Source organism: Cryptotermes secundus, unplaced genomic scaffold (assembly GCF_002891405.2).
Source record: "Cryptotermes secundus unplaced genomic scaffold, Csec_1.0 scaffold973, whole genome shotgun sequence".
Lineage (NCBI taxonomy): Eukaryota > Metazoa > Arthropoda > Insecta > Blattodea > Kalotermitidae > Cryptotermes > Cryptotermes secundus.
This window is the reverse complement of record NW_019745099.1, coordinates 1,126,047-1,149,165: the sequence shown is the minus strand read 5'-3', so window position 1 is coordinate 1,149,165 and position 23,119 is coordinate 1,126,047. Positions and strand designations below refer to the sequence as shown.

Sequence of the window (23,119 nt, the reverse complement as noted above, 5' to 3'; positions counted from 1 at the left end):
GGACCGGGCCCTCGTCTTGTAAAAAAAGTATTTACCGGGCCACAGTCTCCAGAGTTGACTGCCTCTGTGTTCTAGTGGTGAGTTCCTGCCTACAGATCCAGAGGTCCGGGTTCGATTCCCGGCGCTACCAAATTTTCTGAGAAGTAGTGGGTCTGGAACGGGGTCCACTCAGCCTCGTGAGTGTATTTGAGGACCTATTTCAAGGAAATAGCGGCTCCAGTCTAGAAAACCGAAATTAACGGCCGTAGGGATCCGTTGCGCCGACCACGTGACACCCTCTATCCTCAAAAGTTGGCATAAATTTCACCGACAAGCGGCAGTCGCTCGGTCGGTATAGTTCGCTTGCGAATTACAGGCCACCGAGTCTCCAAAGGTTGAGAGACACTGATGTAATGGATCCAAGACTTTCAGTACCCATAGAAGTAAATTTCACAATGTATGGACAGCTTCGATGTTAACCCATTGTTGTTGTACTTAGTGTGTCTGTGGAGGGGCTGGCGAGATGCGTGTGACTGTAGAAGCAAAACATATGTACAGATATTCTGATATGGTCGATAGTTTGCCTGGGATGGATACAACATGGACGGCTAGTCAACAGAGAAAGCGTCACGGAGATTACCAACGAATTGTCTCTGCTTTCATTCGACGCAAAACGAAAGTTTTATGTCATGAAATCCCACCAGTATGTATCTCGCTCAACAGTAAAATTTATTACAGAGCGCGTCTTAGAGTTGACATAGATTAATGTTGCATTTCGGAGACACTTGGGACTTTCCCTACGGAGTAATGATTCTAAATTATAAACTTCTGGAATCTTAGTCACTTACAATCATTATTCAACCTTGAGAGAGTATTATTTTAGTACCAAATGAGCCAATCAGAGAAGTGTACAGATTAATATGGAACATTCTGTAAATCAGACACTGAATGAACATGAATGTCTGCAGATTCACTTGTCAGAGACAAAATTTCAAACTATATTTCAAGCTATAACAATTACGCCATTAAACTCGCCGATGTCTATGCTTTTTTTTTTCCTTAGCACTACAGCCCCAGTGGGCCTAGGCCTACCTCCATGAACCCCGTTCACTTCGGTTTTTCTAGATCTTACACATACGGTAGGACTCCTTGGGCGGGTGATCAGCTCGTCGCAAGGCCTCTACCTGTAGACAAACACAGAAAAACGCACACACACAAACTAAATATCCATGCCCTGAGTAGGATTCGAACCCACGATCTCGGCTTCCGAGCGAGCGAAGACAATGCATGCCTTAGACCGCTTTAGGACCTATTGGGGAATGTAAATAAAGATCAACTCAGGCTTAATCTTGAGCTAGATACAAGCAGTTTCATTCTTTGTCTGTTTTATCTCCGGGTAAAATAGTGTTCAGTATACGCTGTGTAGGAAGTTCGGTGTGCTCCAGATCTGGTCTGCATTCTGTGGAAAGGAGGAAATTCCCGCTGTGCCAGAAACTGCAACCTGTTCTTCTAACCGGTAATCACTTCACTAAATGAGCTAACCCGGCTTAAGATCCACAGACTGACAGACTAACACTTTGGATCTGAGTATTTCTTGAGAAGCCACCGGTCACTAAGATACTCAAGAATTTCCCAACAGTTTATGAAACACGAAGGATTACGTTTATTACCGTGCTCACAAGGGTTCGCCACCGGTCCCTATCCAGAGCCAAACGAGTCCAGTCCACACTACCCCATTCTATTTTTCTAATATCTATCTTAATATTGTCACGTGTATCAGTGACTAAGACGCGAGTTTGGATTGGTAATTGGATTTATTAATCACCTACAAGTCGTAACTACAATTAATTATTACATTATTACTGATTTTCACACTACAATGCAGTCCATTCTAATATCTTCAGTCTGCCTGCACTAGTCTTCACGGATTTATAACGCAGGAACTATAACAGCCTCACTTAATTACACACTCCAACTTTTTTTCCTTGGCACTACAGCCCCAGTGGCCCTAGGCTTACCTCCATGGACTTCTCCGTTCACTTCGGTTTTTCTAGATCTTACACGTTCGGTAGGACTCCTTGGGCGGGTGATCAGCTCGTCGCAAGGTCTCTACCTGTACACAAACACAGAAAAACGCACACACACAAACTAAACATCCATGCACTGAGTGGGATTCGAACCCACGATCCCGGTTTCCAAGCGAGCGAAGACAGTACATGCCTTAGACCGCTCGGCTACCGTGACCGGCACACACTACAAATATTACACATAAATAGTCTTCTAATAACACGTTAAATCTTCACAGGCCGACTTCTAATTCTTCTTCAACTACGAAATTCACGAAAACTGACTGACTCGTAGCGCCGATTGTCTTCAAGATAAATCCTCTGCACGAACCCCACAGAAAACACCGTCTCTATTGATGATGATACCGCTTTCATAGCACTGTCCGATACGAACAAATGTGTTTACCGAGCTATTGCCTAGAAGCGGTTTGCATGACCCCCTTGTTCCACCGCTGCTCGGCGCGGACGACATAGAAAACACAGCCTCATGTATTATTGCATGTTAGACCGTGTTTACAGAGCTGTTTCCTGTCAACGCGTTGATTAAATCTGTTACAATATCATACTCACACCTACATCTAGGCCTTCCTCACGGTTTTCTTTCTTACTTTCACATCAAAATCCTACATGCGTACCACTTCTGCCCCATGTGTGCTACATGTTCCGTCCATCTCTTTCTTCTAGATTTGATCATTCTAACTACACTTGTCTAAGAGCACAAATTTTTACTCTCCTCTTTATACAGTTTTCTTCGACCTCATATTATTTCTTCCCTCTATGGTCCTTTCACCGAATTCACATAGCAATTTTGGGATCATTTCCTCACTCACGCACACACTCACACACACATACACACTCTCTCAATCTTCCTCTTTCTGAAACAGTTTAGGTGTATACTTTCTAACGACAAATAATGCCTGCATATAGGCCATGACCGCTTCCTAACCGATCCTTTCCAATTCACCGTTCAAGTCAGTCTCAAATTACATTCGACACTAAACACGCACCATTTTGTACATAGAGACCAAATGAGCCACAACTGCATTTCCACACACTAATCCGCTTGCCCATAATACGAACAGATGCACGCTTTGGCAAATCCTGGAAGTCAACCGTAGCGGTTCATACAGATCGGAAGCAAATTACGTGAGACTGCTTAGTTATAATTGGAATCACCTTGTGGGGCCTTTACATTAAATTGTGATGTATCACCCCTCAGAGAAGAGATGAGGCATACAAAGACTATTATCGTATGATAATGAGTAGCAGATCCTAATCATATTATGTGTTACAATATCCTTGCGACCTTGACCTATTTCATCCCTTCAATCCTATCGCTGGCCGTTTTCTAGTCTGTTCCCTTTCAGGAATTGCAGCGGCTTCAGCCGTGGGAATTCTTCAAGCCACTGCTCTCGCAGACTGTAATAGATGGACCCCGGCTGATATTCCTGTTAGTTTCCCGATAGCGTAGTTGGTTGAGGCTCCGCGCTACAAGCCGGAAGGTGGCTGGTTTGATCCCTGATGAGGTCATTGAACTTTTCAGTTGACCTGATCCTTTCAGTCGCACTATGGCCCTAGGATCGACTAAGCCTCTAACAGAAATGAGTACCAGGTATCTTCCTGGGAGTGAAGGGCTCCCGGAGCGTAAGACCCACAATCTCACCGCCATCTGTGAGCCGACTGTGTGGAAAGTATGGGAGCTTTGACGTATCACAAACCTATGGGCCTCGACGGCCTGTTATAAGGATAACTTTACCATTTTATACCTTTCACAATTATTTACCACCAGCGCATGGAAATTCCTTAGTATCCCTGCTTAGGCTCTGCCATATGGAGTATAAGGCTTAAGAAAATTTGAAGACAGATGTCTGCTCAAGTTTGGGTTCACTAATTTTCCCCCAGTGTCTCTTTCATAACGCACATGTTTGAAGGGTTTTAGCATGTGAAGGGTCCACTTCATTCTACCAGAAGGAAATGTTTAGAGAAACATTCATAATCAGAATGATTCTCAATTAACTTGAAATATAATGAGCTCGTGTTGTGACTGAGTACTAATCGCTTCACTCCTTGGCTTCAGTCCGTGTTTTAGATCTGGAAGTTCTTGCCGGAATGCACAATGGATATGGTCGAGACCTCTGTCTGGTATAAGGATTATGCTATGTATACGTTAGTACAAGGGCTTAGTTACAATGCGTCGCCCTCCGCCCTTCCCACAGTAGAGCTGGAACCGTTGCCACGCTACTACGCGTATTTGCCACACTTCTCACGTTCCCTCACATGCAGATACAGGAGTATCTGTACTTTAATTTTAGCCCGACTTCGCAGCCTCCTCTCTTCTCTTCTGGTTTCCCTGAGCCATCAATAAACCGAATACGAGTAATTCTACTTGAAATCTTTGCGAAGAAAGTTCCTCGGCCTCAGTACACTACGTCGTTCATTCATCTGAAATCACCTGAAAATTTTCTTTAACGAAGTTAATTTTTATGAAGATGTGTTGGGGGTTTTCTCCGAGTACTTCAGTTTCCCCTGCCAATCTTTATTCCACCAAATTCATCCTCATAATCACCCGGGGCAGACTACAATAGCCCAATCAGTAGCCGCCGTACTGAGTGGACCCAGTTTGACTCCACCCCCCACTAAGCGAATTTAAAAAAAAATACTGCTGTGAGAGACAGATACCAGATAGCCCTCAGAGCTCCTGTCTAGCTTGCTTGATTTTTGTTCAATCTCTCCTCCTGCAGCAATCTATCACCCATCTAACCATACAGCGTTCAAACCTCCGTCGCGTATGTCAAATAACGTACCTTCTTACTCGTTATTGTTGCTTGCTCCATAAATTCCCTTCCTGGTCTGACCTGAATAGAAAATCCAGCACCTCTTTCTGCATAGCAATATGCGTCCCATCACATGACAATGGATGTCCCAGTGCATGCATATTCTCTTCTTTTCCTTGAAAGGATTACCCACAGAATGTGAACTTCCGTGTTGTGATCTGAAGTTACCCTCATGGTTTCAAATGCCCATGCAGCTGTCAGTAAAGTGATCAGCTGTGGACTGGACATCCGGTTTCCAGACTATTTCCGGCGCCGACACACCTCCCGGATGGATGCTAGGGGTAAAGCAGTCGGAGCCATTTATATCCAGATTAATAATTTGTTGAAGAAAGCAGTCTTCTGAGATTTGGCACCGTGTATATGTGGTGTTAACCGACGTTTCGGAGGAACGTATCGCCTCCATCTTCAGGGTAGAAGAAAAAATATAAGAAATCTGCAAGCGAAGAGACCGTGAGAAACGGTAAAAGCAGACTTCTACCCTGAAGATGGAGGCGATACGTTCCNAACTGTTATTTGTGGTTTACTTACCGACGCTGTAGGTAACTTAGACTATGGGGGGTGCAATGAAATGACCTGATGAGAACGGAGGATGCATTGGAAAGAATGTAAATGGAAGAAGTCTTGGGCATAACTTAAGGTACCTTTCACAGCATATGCCTGGATTTCTGAGGAAGATCACGAAAGATCGCAGTCAAAGCGACCGCAATCCCGGCTTAGATTCGAAATGAGCACCTCCTGAGTACAAGTTACAAACGTGACTGTCTGAACCATCTCGGTCGATAAGAAGGCGTACTGCTTTACCCCACGTTTTCACGATGTAGTGCTTAGTTGCACTGATAACTTCTTACGCTTTCAGTCCCTATGTACCTCTCTGCTCGTTACAAGAACTTCTCTTCAATTTATGAATGGGACCTATTACTCGGAATGGGACGGGTGATTATGGAAGTGCGAAGGGCGAGGATGTGAGAAAGGGGGTGATATTGAGAAGGGGAGTTCATAGGGTCTGTATCTCGGTGTTGAGCCCCAGCCGTTTGGGGACTGAACCCCCGGGGAAGGTGATATGTGGTGGGTGGTATGAAGGTGGAAAGAGCAGGAGATGGGAACGGGGTGGATTTAACCCCCTCGCTCTGCAGTCCCCCGTCCAAGCGCTCTCTCTCACTCTCTCTCTCTCTCTCTGCCTAGCTGGCTTGCTGGATGCCTGGCTGGCTGCATCGATTTGGATGTTGATGCAGGGTATTGGTATGGGTACAAATAGTCTGTCATACCAGAAGCACCAGTTGCATGAAACATTGATCCCAACCGGAGCATTGTTCCGGCAGACAAGTGTATTATTATCCTCGGTGTCTTTGTTGTAATGTTTATTAAGTAGGAGCCAGTTAAACAAACGACTAGTTCTTGTTTCTGCCGGAAGGGCAACTGCGTGTATACCTGCAGACATCACGTTAACCACGGGCCGCGCAAGTTGACTCTGACTTGCATTCGGAAGGAGAGTGTCTCGAATATCGGCCGAGACACTGAGAACCCTCACCGAGGGTTTTCATGCTTTTTCTCAGTCTCTCCCGCAAAGGAAATGTCATCATGAACCCTTTCTGAGCGCGCAACTACTTCCTCGCCCTCTTCAATTCATTAGTCACTAATCATCATAGCATTCGACGCTATATAAACTGATAAACCGTACATAAATAAGAAAGCCTCGGTAGTTAATATTAATCTATATAGAAGTTCAATTGATTGTTCAACAACTAATAATTTCCTTCAGTTTATTAAAAGATTAGAACGCATTTTTATGAGTTATTGGTACGACGTACGCGAAATGAACTCATAATCGGGAAGATGTTTCTGTCTGCCTGGCCTTAATTTTTCCCATGTTTCGTCTCCGAAATTATTTACTATTTTTTTTTTTATTTTAAACTTATACCGATAGAGGTAAAATGGTAAAGCTACCCCTGTAAGAGGCCGTGAAGTTCCATAAGGTTGTGAGACGTTTAGGCTCCAACATTAACTAGACAATCGGCTGACAGTTGGCGGTAAGGTTCTCAGCCTTACGCGCCAGCCGCCTTCTAGCCCCCAGGAACATTCTGCTACTCATTCCTGTTAGAGACTCAGTCGGCCCCATGGCCATATTGCGGCTGGAAGGATTAGGTAAATTGAAAAAATCCACCTCATCAGAACTCGAACCCGAGACCTTCCGGCTTTTAGAATAGTACCTCAATCAACTATGCTGCCACGTGTCCCAACTTATACCGATATGGCAAACAATTAGCGAAATCTCATGAAATATCTTTTCTGGCTATATGCAACAATTTCATTAGGCGTGGGTTGTTTCAAATTATTACCCAGGCATTTGTCTGGAAGGGCTGAGGAAAACTTAGAAATCTAAATTTCATACAGATAATTCGGACAAGATTGAAGCCAGGAAACTTCCAAATATCGAAACCAGAATTTCCCTAATACAGAATACGAGCGATGTTAGCTCAACATTTTATAGAACTGAATCACATTTGCTAGAAAAACAAAGTGAAGTCTGGGAGTGGATGTGGTTAAGCAGACTATTTTTCCCCTTGGCACTACAGCCCCAGTGGGCCTAGGCCTACCTTAATGAACTTCTCAGTTCACGTCGGTTTTTCTAGATCTTACACATTCGGTAGGACTCCTTGGGCGGGTGATCAGCTCGTCGCAAGGCCTCTGCCTGTACACAAACACAGAAAACGCACACACACACAAACTAAACATCCATGCCCTGAGTGGAATTCGAACCCACGATCCCGGTTTCCAAGCGAGCGAAGACAGTACATGCATTAGACCGCTCGACTACCGTGACCGGCTAAGCAAACATTACTTCCTGGAATTAGAAATCATTCTCCCAGAAGCCCACCCGAGAGATCAGATTTGGTCATGCCATTGCTTTAGATGTACATAATGGTGACAACTGGCCCACGCTGTAATCTGCAATATATTTTCCGAAGCAGGAAACACAGAGAATTTGAAAAGTACTGACTCTTCAGGTTGGCTTCCTCGTGTGGGCGAAATTGCCTGAAAATGGAAGCTACTGCAAGTTTCCTAGAAAATAAAAAACATCTAAACAAGGAGACCCACGGACTTTTACAAATAAACATATTACGACACAAAATCTGCCACAAACCAATGGCATAACAAATGTGTACTAAATCATTGGGCATGTTTAAAATGTTGATTTATTACCGTACTTACTCAATTTAAAGAGCGTTTTTTTTTCTCAATTTAAAATTTCTGAAATCATGGTGCATCTTGCATTTGATGACGTCTAAGAATCGAAGTTGAAAAGTTACACTGTATGACTAAAGCGCAAGGGGAATTTTCACGTCCATAATACTCGCCATGGGACAATAAACACAGAGATAGCAACAGAAGAGAGAGTGTTTCCATTGTTAAACATTTCGTTACTTGTGACAAGGCATAAAACACCTGATGGGGACTTTGAGGCTGAAACCACCAAGTAGTTTTATTATTAGTCAGTATTACTGGGTTTTTGGACTTTTTCCATCGTCTTGTGTTCTAGGAAATGGAAGACACGACGCTTCGGAATTTGAATCTGTTTCCGTCCTCAGGTGAGTGGGGGAAGACACCTTTTCACTGGACCAGTGATGGAGGTTAGTTCTTTCTAAGGGACCCAACTAAATAAATATCTCCCCCCACTCACCTGAAGACGGAAACAGATTCAAATTCCGAAGCGTCGTGTCTTCTATTTCCTAGAATACCAGACGATGGAAAAAGTTCAAACCCCAGCAATTCTGAGTGTTATGCACCATCGCCAGAACTCTTTATAATCTATGTAAGTTTTGAGGTTTTCACGGCGATGACTATGAAGAAAGTCATCTTCTGGGTTTTGTTGCCGTGTATTCTTCGTTTTGGCCGACGTTCCTCCGAAACGTCGGCCAAATCGAAGAATACACGGCACCAAAACCCAGAAGACGACTTTCTTTATAATCTAGTTTTAATATTAACTAATACTCAGCAGTGAAGAGAGATCGTTCAGGGTTCATTGTTATATTTATATTCATTTATGCATTTTAATAATCAAGGCTGCCCCATACAATCAATCGCGTCTTTTTTTTTCTGAAATCCGATTGCTTAATCAAGGGTGCGTCTTAACATCGATGGCATCATAGACTCGAGGAGATACTGTAGTATGTACATAAATGGTATGGAATTAGGCAAAAAGGACGGTAATGAAAATTGAGTAGATAAGGATATGGAAGGAGTCACCAGTATTGAACTATCTGAAAGCATGCCGTTTAGCCCGAAATTAATGTTTCATATTTTCTATTTGACACTGTCCCCGTCTGTCTGAATAATTTTCTTGCATCCCGGATATCACTGTTGACTTCTTAAATTTGAAAAACTATACATCATTTCAGATCCTACACTCTTTACGCAAACTATAAATGAGAAACCTTAAACGGTTTGAGAGATGAAAGTTTCGAAGGCGCCCACGAACTTCGTCTCATTATTAATCCATTGCATCCAGTTCAAAGAACGCCAGAGTGAAGATGGAAGCCAAAGATGCTCTTATTTTGGTGTGATGTGCGGAAACAGGATATCCACGTTTCACTCTAACAAACTCACTTATTACCTTTTCCTTTCTTGGCAGTAACATAAGTGTAAGAACAGTATAAGTTAGGGGAAGCAGGGGCTACTGGCAACAGGAGTAAGTTGAAACAAACGTTTCAGTCCCGATTACTTCAATGTGTTGGCCTGACTTTCAGTGTGAATTTGTAACCCGCTTGTCATTATATTAATCCACAGTGAAGATGCTAACGGCACACGATCGATCGCCTTGAAGAAAGAAAATCAGCTTCTTTTGCTTGTTAGAAAAAAATGAATTTCCTATTAGATTTTAGTTTTTAATATGGATTTACTGTGTACCTGACGGTGAATTCTGTACTGTGGTGCTACTGTCCACATGTGGGCATTAGTTGATACCTGCGCAACATGGCTGGTTGGTCAGAGGAGCGAGCCAACGAATTGAGACCCTTTGCGGAAAGTATTGTGACTAGCTCCGCATCTCTCGCAACGACTTTTTATGCATTTTATTGACTTCTATTTACCAGTCAGTCACTGTAATACGCTGTAGCATTTCTTAAAGATTTTTGTGAAAAGTAGCTATGGACTGTAGGGTCTGAGGTTCTCACAGCGGTGGTAATGAAGAGTTCTATCTTCTGGGACATAAAGTTCTACAGTCGGTTGAAAGTCAAGCGACGTTTCGGAAGAAAATGTCACCTCTATCTTCAGGGTCGAAAAATACGCCGAACAAGAAACCAGCATGAAAGCAGGTGGCAAGCAGTACTTGTTCCACTTATTCTTCGACCCTGAAGATGAAGGTGACAGGTTACTCCGAAATTTCTCTTGACTTTCAGCGGAATACACAGAAACTAGAACATTTCTGGTATGGATTGATAATAGTCTATACAGGATGCAAATTAGAATAAATGGAACAAGACTTATCGTAACAATTTAATGTCTTATGGCAGCCCATGGATACTTCAGTTTACCTTTTATTCAGTACCCGTTGTGGAAACTGAATCAGCGCGTAGCTTGAAAGTTTCTGAGGGCAAAAACTTATTGTCTTTGATTTCCCTGAAATCATGAAGCAAGCTTTTCTTCGCTCAGTGGCAACATCAAATAATATATCTAGATTCTTTGGAACTGGAATGTCAGCATTCAGCAGGCATATTTACTTATTTTGAATCGATTAGAGTGTTCGTCGAACACGTGCCGAATCCAGACTTTAGCCAAAAGCATAAGCTGGAAATCAACAAGGGTTCAGACGAACAGCCTCTATCCTGATAGAGCGAACCGGATCCGAACAATGGATCTGACGGCCCTCGTTACAGAGTATTAAGCATGTTGCTCAATTCAGTTTCACGGAACTTGCAGTGCTTAGAACGCGGAACTTCGTCTGGAGGCTGTGCACCCATTATTAAAATCCCCGCCGCGAAATTTATCATCTTAAAGGAGAAGGAAGAGGACTGCCATTTGAGCAGCTAGTTCTGAAGATAAAACTACTGAAGAAGAAAAATGCTACAGTTAAGATAAGAAGAGAAAAAACAAGAGAATGAGGAAAAAATGGCAGTAAGACACGAAGTCTGGAAAAGAGACCGTACACAGAAGCGATGGCAATGGAACGGGAAGAGTGGAAATTTTTAGGAAGAAACTCGAATCTTACCTGAATATTAAGATTAGTTTATTCTGAAAAACATGTCTCAAATGTAGAGTGGCTGCAGTATGAAAAATGCACAACGTGAATGCTCTGGGACTGTGCATTAAATGATCCCCAATACATGTGCATACATTTCAAAATTGATGTTTCAGAAAAACGGAAGTGATTATTGCAGATTTCTCCATGTGGTATTGCAACGTGCTCCCAGCTTGAGACACGTTGCAACATATGCACAGATTAAGAAAAAGAAGTACTACTCTTATTTACGAAGTAATTGCGTTTACATGTTTTTACAATTTTTTTAATTAATTTACTCTTCAGTCTATGTATCTTTTTTAATTATTATTTCCACATTAAAGAAAGCCTAGTCTTCAACTAATAAATAAGTAAGGGGTGGGCCTTAACCGCTCCGTGCACCAAGACGTCCTCCTTCGTTGAGACCCCCAGCAGTCCTACACTTGGCAATGATCTGCAGTGCCTTACTTAAGGGGCGTCTTACTTACTTACTTACTCATGGAGCTGAGCCCTTCTTGAGGAGCCACCAATTCTGCAGCTACTCTAGAATTTCCCAGTATTTTATGGAACCCGAAGGTTCATCACCGTCTTCACAAGAGCCCTCCACTGGTCCCTATCCTGAGCTAGCTCTATCCAATCCATACCATCCCATCCTATCTCTCAAAGATCCATTCTAATATTGTCCACCCAACTACGCCTTGGTCTTCTTTGTGGTCTCCTTCCTTCTGGCTTTCCCACCAATATCCTATACTCATTCCTCGTCTCCCCCATTCGTGGTACATGACCTGCCCACCTCATCCTCCTCGACTTGATCACTCTAATTATACTTGGAGAAGAGTACAAGTTATGAAGCTCCTCATTATGCAGTTTTCTCCAACCTCCTTTCATTTCATCTCTCTTTGGTCCAAATATTCTCCTCAACACCCTGTTCTCAAACACCCTCAGTCTATATCCCTTCCTTAATGTCAAAGACCAAGTTTCACACCCATACAGAATCACAGGCAAAATTATAGTTTTGTATATTCTAATTTTTATGTTTTTGGACAACAGACGAGAAGACGAAAGGTTCTGGACTGAATGGTAGCAAGCATTATCCGAGTTCAATCGCCTCTTAATTTCCTCCTGAATCAGGTTTCGATCTGTTATCGTTGTTTCCAAATATTTGAACTGTGCCACAATTTCGAAACATCTGTTTCCTATCTTTATGTCAAAGAAGCGTCCAGGTTCCATAAAGCAGTATCCATGTGATGAAATTTAAGTGAGCTATTGCCTCGCAAACACGTATATGTGAGCCTGATTCTTATTTTTTTCCAGGCACCTTCCGCAAGAGAAATTGTCGTTTCATCCCAGTTGAAAATGTGCCTCGTCAGGTGACAGCAACCTGTAAATAGTCCTGTCACACGCCGCAGTTTCCATAGATCCCTAGTTCCTTTAGCAAGAGGCACTTGTAGGAAACTTTTGCGTATTTTAGCCCTGTTATAGACTCCCAACATTTGTTTTTTCTGTTAGTCCAGTCAGGTACTTTAAAAGGATTTTCACATCAAAATCTTGCCAGCTGATCTTCAATATCTTTACCCTCATTTTCTCTATGGTCTCGCTACTGTACAAGTTTAACTCTGTTATGTTGAGCCACATTCACAAGGACTGAAGAAGCAGAGTTTTCGAAAAAAAAATATAGAAACTATTGCAGTTATTTTCTTCTTCCCTTACATACGGAGGTTACGGGATGACTCGGTTGCCCCCGGTAAGTTCACTCAATAAAAAAAGCACCAGATAATGAGAAGCAAGCACGTGTAGTTGTATCTGGGTATTTTATGCGCCTATTTAGTTATTACTAGTTTTAGTTATTATTATTTTTATTATTATTATTATTATTATTATAGTTATTTTTACTAGTTATTACTATCACTACTAAATATGTGATTATAAAAGTATATTGTAAATTAAAGTAAAGATAAAACAGGTAGTGGTAAAATATGATTCTTGATCCGTAGTTTTTTCTTGCAGTATTTTAAGCATTTCGAAATGGTGTCTACGTTTACAGAATTGTTATATGTAACTGAATGCTGCCTACATAATTTTATCTTAACTCGACACGAGAATGAAAAGCTATACTAAAAATATTTGTATTTTTTAGATGATTTATTTACGATATGCATAAAATAGTGGTCTTGTGTTCATTTAGTTACATATATGAATTTACTGTTTCGCATAAGAATCGATTTTTTGCAGAATTTATAATTATACGTAATATATCGTAGTCATAAAATATTTATTTCTTGGAAAGAAAAATCTTTTCTGAGAGGTACGAATCTACTTTTGCAAATCTTATGATCCTCCGTTAACACAGCTTGATCATGACCGTTCATACCTAGCACTCGTATGTTGTGAAATGTCTAGAATATTGAAAATAGTTAAAAAAAGTCCAGAAGTTTCTTAAATTCTCCATACCATCGCGTTGTTATAAATGGGATCTACATTCACAATCAAATAGTACGTAATGTGATTAATCTAAATACCTGAAAAGCATAAGAAAACACAGCATGAAAAGCAAACAGAAGAGGAACTCAGGACGAAAACTATTAGATTGTATTTTAAGGTAAGCATAGGTAGGCTATTAAAAGTTTTACCATTTCATGAGAAATAATTTTGTTTACAGAAAGTATCTTGTAAATGTTGTTATACTGAATTATACATACACGAGTCAAACTGAAAATTCGCTGTGAAATTTAAAGCTAACGAAAACACCGTGAAATATCATCAAAGACCCAATTATATCAGAATCCATTCAGTAGTTTCGGAGATGAAATATGCGGACCGGCTGCCAGACACAGCTTCTCACCTTGCGTTCATTTTTCGTACCCTGGGTATAGAAGACAGAACTGCGACAGTCTCTCGGGGTCTGTCGCTCAATAGAAGCAGACGGTCCGACAAAGAATCAATGATAGAACATCAGCTGTGGTGTGAATTTTGTGGTCAGTCCGCAAATGTACCCAAAATTACAACGTACACGACCCATTTAAAGCGATTCAAATAGAAATCGGAGCACTGAAAACTGTGGGCGTGTATAAATTGTTCGGATTTTAGAGGATTATTTTATCGTGTTGCAGGTGGTGTGCTGAAGTGTATTATCCATATTAATCAGGACAGAGGTAATGCAATCTGTTGGTACTGATATAGGCAGACACTGTATCGTAGCATCGGGAATTTACTGATTTAAAATGCTTCATGCTCTAATTCAAACAGTATCGTAGGTGGTGGAGGCACTATGCTACAAGGCGATGAGGTGGATTTTTTTCAATTTCCCTTACACTTCCAGCCGCACTATGGCCCTGGGATCGACTCAGCCTCTAACAGACATGAGTACCAGGAATATTTCTCGAGGTAAAAGGTGGCTGGCGCGTAGGGCTGACAACCTCACCGCCATCTGTGTGCAGATTGTTTAGAAAATTTGTGATCCTCGACGTCTCACAACCCTATGGGCCTCCACGGCCAGTTAAAGGGATAGCTTTACTTTTTTTTTTTTACCATGCTCTGATGCAAACAAACTCAGATCTATAATCTTCCCTTGAGCATAAGTGTATAATTATATTAATGTACAGGGCTAATATTAGTGAATCTTAATTAAATTATTATAAGTATTAAATCGCAGTGTATCAGTAATATCTTAAAAATTTTAGACAGTAAGCGTACAAAGGCCTATACTCCTTTACGCAAATGAAAATCGGACAATGGAGAAATGACACTAAACGCAATAAAACTAGCCGAATTGAAAAATTTTAGATCCTTGAGGTGGTGAATTTGCTTCGACAAAAATTGAAAATGTCGGACAAAAATACATTTAACTGCGTCTCAATAAATGTCAGATTATGGAAAACAATGAGCCGAACACCAAGACAAAATGTAGGACAGAAGAACCCTAAAGCAGGCTACTACTTAGCTAACTGCATTCACCAACCAGTCAGTCAATTAAATAACTAATTTAGCCAAGATGGGGCTCGACACCAAGCCTTACTGACTGACTGACCCTCAGTCGCAAGGTGATTTTGACTTTGACTTGACTCCAGATAGTGGATTAGTGTAGTATGGTCAAAAGTCGAGAGTTACCAGTCTGTTTTGTGAAATGTTGTAACAAATTGCATAAAGGTCCAATAAATTTGATCATCAAATCCAAAGCCCGTTCTATAAGTCACGCAAACTCATAATATGACAATATAATATGTAGAGAGGGAGTTTTATATGTTTTTGAGTAGTGTTGCTTATGGGCAAGAGATAAAATGTGTACAGAAGTGTCTGTTATGAGAGATTATATAAAATATAAATAAAATCGAAGTGATGCCACAATGGAACGGGGGCATTCTAGAGCCCCAGGATTAGTTTTCTCTAATAGAATAAGCCAGACATACATAAATTAATTTGGTGTGGTGATTGTCATAAAGTCGATTTAAAATTATAGAAATGTGTGAAAAGTAAAACACAATTGCAATTTCTAGTTGAGAGACTCCACAATTACTCTCTGTCCAATGACGAGGGAGGGAAAAAATTGAACACTATAAAATACTTCTTACATAAAATTGAATACCCACCTATTACTATAATATGACACGCCATCATCATAAAAGCAACATTAAAAATCGAACTGATGACATTACGAAAGGAAGAAGAAGAAATTGGCTTCATTCACCTATGTTGGGCATGAAAACGGAACGATTAATAAGCGTATTAACAAGAAAGACATTATAATTGCTTACAAAGTCGGCAACACAGATGAAAAGCAGCTAAGAAATCAAACACGATATATAGATAAATAAAGTAACAATGGAATCTACAAAGTGAAGTACCCCGATTAGGAAAATATATATCTAGAACAAACTGGTCGAAATTTATAAAATTATGTATAAACAACACGTCAATGACATTAAAAATAGAAAACATGAATGTGGCTTTCCACATATTCCTCGAACAGGCCTCACACGTGCTAAATTATAAGGTAGCATGGATATTTCATGCATCCATAAAAAAGGGGAACGCTTTCAACATTTTGGAACAATTCCGCATTTATAGTGACGTAAAACAGATAACACATTTAAACGACATATATGAAGAAGCTTACAGCCCCATCTTTTTCGTAATTCTGAACTACATGATAGCACAACAGAACAACGTAGCGCTTTAGTCTGCAACTAGCTTGTAGTCTACTTGGTCTACCCTCAAGCACTGCAACGTCAACATCGTCAACATGGTCAACATCGCCACTAAAAGACAACACAACGGAACAACATAGGGCTTAGCCTGTAGCTGGCTCAGAGCCGCCTCTGAAGTACATCACTAACATCTCCGTAAGTGTTTCAGTCTCCATGTATATCAACTCTATGCAAATCACTGCATATTCATCTTAATTATGTATTTTTGGCTTATTATATTACAGAAAAACATTCATCCATGGACAACATAACCCCCCCCCCTTTTCCATTGTGATATCTTCTAGATTTTATTTATATTTTATATAATGTCTTAACAAACACTTCTTTATATATGCTACTTTTGTACTAGACCAATCAAATAGATAACTATTTTAGCCTATGAGCAACACTACTCAAAATGTGTAAAATTTCCTCTCTACATTTCTTATGGGAAATAACTGATAATGTTGAAACATTAACTCCGAAACAGGTTATCTATAAAATTATTATAATTGAAGTTCTTATTTGAATGGTTTCTTGAGCAAATATTTACGCATACCTGCGTAACACAAACGAATGCAACTATTTACGTTGAAATGTTCATTACTGCATTCACTAAAGTCTGTCACCGAAACATATCCTGAGCTAAACAAATCCATTCTATACCTCACATTTTAATTATTTAAGCTCGATTACAATGTTATGATCCCGGTTACGTCTAGTGTGTCTAGAGAACTCAGGCCTTCCTACTGGAATTTTGTATATATTTTTTATACCCTTCATGGGTACTGCATGTACCACTCATGTTAAAGCAAGTGTCACGTTACTTCGAACAAGGCCAAGAGTAACCTTGAATGCTCAGAAGAAATATTTCAGACCCCCTTGTCTGAAATTTTTCTTCTGCGCATTCAAGGTTACTCTTGGCCTTGTTCGAAGTTACGTGACACATGCTTTACCGTCTTTGGTTCTATTACCCTGGTAACAGTCGTCTAGGCGTACAAACTATAAAACCTTTCTATATGTGATTTGTTGCACTAAGCAACTCTCAGTCTATGTTCTGCCCTTAGCGTGGGAGAGAGTTATATTCACTTATACAAAACATAGCAGTATTCATATCTGATTAGTGACATGAAGCTTTGAGTGTCAAAAATGCCTCCAAATCACTGCACGGGACGCTACTCTCCTCTTGTTAACAAACCCGTTAATTAATATTTTAGAGCCGTACAAAATTTAGCGGACATTTTAATTGACGAGGATACAAAGTGAGCAATTTGGAGTCTGAGGTCAAGACAGTAGACAAAGACATCAAAGCTGAGATAGTATATTCTGCGCAAGACAATGAAGACACTGATGGGTTGATTTTGTTAATTATTACATCGTTATTGTGAGGATTCCTTGAAGTACAGTTCTGTGCTGCTTGAATGCAGGTTAATATTTTACTGCCCTTACTGCAGGAAGCTGTGACTACTTTAGGTACTATAAATTCGTTATATAAAGGCTGCTCTTGAGAAGTATGTGAGACTCGAAACTTAAGCACGAAGTTGTACCGAATTGAAAATATCTTTCAAGCGTACTAAGAGTGTCTCAAGTGTACATATTGTTTTGAAGCTAAAATGGGAGGAAGAGAAATGTGAAACCGAATGGTTAAAATATATAAAGTTGTAATTAATAGAAACTTCATAATATTAAATTTTTTAGTAAACACTATTATGGTGATTAAATTATGCTGGATGCAATGGCGGAACCATAGGTTGTATCTCACGTTAAATTTTTAGTTCACTTAGTGGGGGGTGGAGTCCAACTGGGTCCACTCGGCACGGTGGTCACTGATTGGCCTACTGTACCTGCCCCGGGTGATTATGATGATGGAGAATTTGGTGGAATGAAGATTAGCAGGGGAAACCTAAGTACTCGGAGAATACCTGCCCCAGCGCCACTTTGTCCACCACAAATACCACTTGATCAGACCCGGGATCGAACCCGGGCCGCCGCGGTGGGAAGCCACAGACTAACAGCTTGAGCAATGGCGCGGCCAGTATCACACGTTAGTGATAGTGTAGAAATTTATTTTCCTGTGCAGTTTGTATTGTGTGAAACTTTGGTGTACCCGAGAAAAAAATTCGTAATTCTTATCCGCAAACCTGAAGGAAAGAGAATATTTGCGAAACCTGGATATGGATTCCCGGCTGGGGCAAGAGATTTCTCTCTTCTCCGCAGCGTCCAGACAGGCTTTGGTACCCACCCAATCTCCTATGCAATGGGGTAAAACAGTAGAAGCGTGAAGCTGACCACTCACCTCCATCTAGAACCGAGGTCAAGAATGTTGGAGATATTCTTCCACTCCCCAATACTTTTTCATTGTGTGGTGCTTAATTAATTAAGCACAAAAGAAATTAATCCTTTACCGTTTACCGCCATCTAAACACTTGTCAGCGTCTCAGTTTTCCTGTCTCATGCGGGTGGTTAAAAGCGTTAGGCTTGCTAATAATATTTCCTTTTATATAGTATTATTTGTATTTTAGATAGCCATGAATGCTGGTTCAAGGGATCTGAAAACCCCGCTGGTGCTTGCTGGTTCGTGAACGGGAAGCGGTCGACAACTGCTATGTAGAGAAACGTACTGAAGGATTACTAGCCACTTGAAGGCGCTAATAGAATTCTAATGGAAAATTTCCTCTTTGGAGTCAAATTAGGTTTCTGCGCATGCCTGTTTGCCCTTCACTGCCTCTCCACCCCGATTTAATTACGAACATCACTGGACATGACATTAACTGACCGATTTTCATAATGCCTGTTACGAGCATCTCACCGTTTGGCCTTCAGCAGAACCAATATGGTGACGCTGCGAAACCCTGGAGGCCTACAGGAAAATCTGTGCAAACACATTGCGCGTACTTTTCGTATAATATTAACCTTGATTACGTTACCTTGTAAACGAAGCGGTTTGTTACTTGGTAAGCAATTTCTGGTTGCCGAATACCGAACAAAAACGAAGTGCGTATGACCAGTGAAACGTGCGTCGTTTTCGATAAAAACTACATTTTGCGCTTGGGCATATAGTGCGTGTGTCATGAATTTGTGTCATGAATTTGCTNAGTCTGCTTTTACCGTTCTCACGGTCTTGTCGCTTGCAGATTTCTTATACTTTTTCTTCCACCCTGAAGATGGAGGCGATACGTTCCTCCGAAACGTCGGTTAACACCACATATACACGGTGCCAAATCCCAGAAGACTGCTTTCTTCTTAATCAGAATCGTTTGAACCATTTTCTAGAAAATCGCCTTCCTTTTTCTTAAGGGAACGTCTGAAGGGCCTATATTCTTAGAGCTATAATACACAGATTCGCCGCGCCCAACAGTTAAGGGCTAGCAGAACACACATCCATAGGCCTACTTTGTACGTACAAATACATGGCATTCCACAAACCACTCGCTCGCATTCAGGTAAAGGTAAAATTGTCCCTGTGCTTAACGAATTAAGCACTACTCGGTGAAGGCGTATGGAAGAGTGGATATATAGATCCACATTTTCTTGGCCTCGGCACTAGTTGGAGGTGAGTGGTCAGCTTCACGCCACTGCTGCTTTATCCCCCGGGGAAAAGGCCCCCGGTACCCATTGGATAGGAGGTTGGGAAGACCCCAGAGCCGGTCTGGACGGCATGGAGAAGAGAAAATTATTGACTACCGGGACTCGAACTCCAACCACTCGGTCGTCCAGCCCGCAACCAGACGTTATATCGGCTCCTTATTCGCTTTTAGGGTGTCTGAAAGCATGTAAAACTGTTTATCCGATCTCTATACTGTCTGCATGTCTGTATAAAGCACAGAATGCTTCAACAAATTTTTATTGAATTTGGTGTGTATTTCATTGCATCTCAGACTATCTCAACGGCGTACTACATAAATCCCTCCAATCAGTCCGTATGTCTGTATGTGTATCCCCCTATCGTTGCTAGACAGTGGCTTGGTAAGAATTCCCTCATCGTTGCTAGGTAACGGCTAGGTAAATATAGTGACGTGGATGGCTTAACAGGAAGTAGGGGTCACGTGAAGTCTGCGTTTGCTATTTCTTACGCAGGGCCATGAAAAATGAGGGAGGTCCGAACAATCAGTTTCCATAACATTGTTCACGAAACGTGGAACGTAGTATCGGGACTGCGAATGGCGTGTGGAGGAAATAACAGCCTATAGATTTATTTATATCTCTGAACTGTCTCTTAACAATTTATACTTTTTTAATTTGCATTTGTTTTACATTCTTCAGATACTAAGATGTAGTTACGGGATCTGATTTTCCAAAATGTTCCTAACCATAGAAATGTAGTACCATTCTGGTAGGCCTGTGAGTTCTGCAGAACGAGTAGTATAATCGTGTGGAACTATCAGTATGAATGTTTAAGTTGCATTAAGAAATTAAGATATCGAGGCTTCCAAAATATTGTTTCATTTCTATAACTCGTAATGATTTCATTCGTCAGTGGGAACGTAACAGAACATTCATGGAAATCCTCATCGGGCCTGGAAAGTTACTTCTTTTATCAAATGGAAAGACAAAACAAGGATTAAGACCTAACGGAATTATAACTCCATAAACAAGGTTTAAACTTCCATCACAGAGTTTTCTATTTGCTTCTTTCTTTGTTTCTTTATTTATAAGAACTTCATCTTCCCAATTCAGCATGACAACTTCATTTTGACGGAGCAAATGATGATATCAGATCTTCAGCGGGAGGAATATTATTCGTATATTTGAATAAATATCAAACTTAAGTATTCTACTTAAGACATTTACGATCTTTCAACCTGTTCTTAAACATTATTTATGTTTGTCAGACCAAGCTTTTCATCCATATAAAACAACGGGAATTTTAATCGCAGAAACAGGAAAGTGTCTTCGTGAATATGACGTAGATTTATTTCTGGAATGTTACCTACGAAATTCCATGTTAGGTGGGTCCCTTATCACCACGGCATGTCGAGTCGTCAGGTTGCGAATGGAGGAGACGCCCTCCAGTTTTGGAGGGAAGCTATGAATATATCGAATAAGCAGTCGCGGACAACCGACAAGGGGTGGTCCTCCAGCTTGGGGGTTTGGCGTGGGGCTAACAACTCCTAACCGTAAAAAAATAACTTTCTTACGAAAATTAACGCAAAGGCTCGAACCTCGACGGATTCCTTGGACAAACGACCTAAACTAAAGAAAATGGATGTGAGATTTGACACTTTGAATGTACGAAGTTGTATAGGGCAGGTTCGCTCAGGGCAGTGGCAGAAGAAATCTTAAAATATAAATTAGATTTAGCGGGAGTACAGGAGGTCAGATGGGATGGAGGTGGCATCGCACCGGTAGGAGATTTTCTATGGAAAGGGGAATGAAAAACATGAATTAGGTACAGGTTTTTTTCTTACATAAGAGAATCGTATCAGCAGTTAAGAGGGTAGAGTTCGTTAGTGATAGGAGATCATACACACGTATAATACTAAAAGATCGCAGGTGTGATATCACCGCTCCGAATGTTCACACCCCAACAGAAGATGAAATTGATGACATAAAGGACAGGTTCTATGAAGAACTAGAACATGTATTTGATAAATTCCCCAAGTACCCTATGAAAATTTTGTTAGGAGAGTTCAATGCCAAAGTAGGGAGGGAAGACATTTTCAAACCAACAATTGGGAATGAGAGTTTGCTTGAAATTAGTAATGATAATGGAGTTAGAATAGTAAACTTTGCCGCATCAGAAAATCTTACTGTCAAAAGTACAATGTTCCCACATCGTAACATCCATAAATTTACTTGGACCCTGATGGAAAGATACACAATGAAATATACCATATTATGATAGCTAGGAGACGGCATGTCCGATCATTCAGGGCAGCAGATTGTGATACTGACCACTACCTGGTGGTGGCAAAGTTTAGGGAAAGACTGGCAGTGAGCAAACAAACAACACATAGGGTTCGTATGAAGAGGTTCAATCTCAAGAAATTAAATGAGGTAGAAGGTAAAGAGCAGTATTGTGTTGAAATCTCAAATATATTCGCGGTTTTGCAAAACTTGGAAACTGAGGTGGTTGTTAATAAAACTTGGGAAACTATTAGAGAGAATATAAAAATGTGTGCCAAAGAGAGTCTAGGTTATTAATAACCGAAGAAGCATAAGCCATGGTTCGATGAAGGATGCTCAAAATTATTAGACCAAAGAAAGCACGCCAAATTGCAATGGTTACAGGATCCAAGCGAGTTAAATGGGGATAATCTGAACAATATAAGGCATGAAACCAGCAGGCAATTCAGGAACAAAAAGAGGAATATCTGAAAGACAAAATTGATGAGCTGGCAAGGAACAGTAAGAACAAGAACATTAGAGACCTGTGTAGAGGACTTTAAGAGGGGTTACCAGCCTAGCTGTAACTTATTGAAGGCTGAGAATGGTGATCTGCTTGCAGATTCCGACATTTTGAATAGGTGGAGGAACTACTTCTTACAGTTATTGAATGTACATAGGGTCAGTGCTGTTAGGCAGACAGAAATCCATACAGCTGAGCCGTTAGTACCTGATCCTAGCCCTTTTAAGGTTGAAAGTGCTATTGCAAAATTAAAACGGTATAAATCGCCAGGTAGTGATCAAATTCCGGCAGAACTTATTCAAGCAGGAGGTGAAATATTACGTTCTAAGGTCCACAATCGAATTTCTTTTATTTGACATAAGGAAAATTTGCCTGAGCAATGGATCGCCATGTAGTGATCAAATTCCGGCAGAACTTATTCAAGCAGGAGGTGAAATATTACGTTCTAAGATCCACAATCGAATTTCTTCTATTTGACATAAGGAAAAATTGCC

General features: G+C 40.8%; 1 protein-coding gene across 1 annotated transcript in view; it reads left to right on the top strand.

Annotated features, from left to right (window-relative positions):
- The first annotated feature begins 16,308 nt into the window (after positions 1-16,308).
- Positions 16,309-23,119, top strand: part of LOC111875017 (retinal guanylyl cyclase 2) — a 220,966-nt gene continuing 214,155 nt past the window's right edge. Inside the window, exon 1 of the mRNA XM_033755687.1 lies at positions 16,309-16,432. The gene's annotated coding sequence lies outside the window, so the exon portion shown is untranslated. The remainder of the gene's footprint in view (positions 16,433-23,119) is intronic.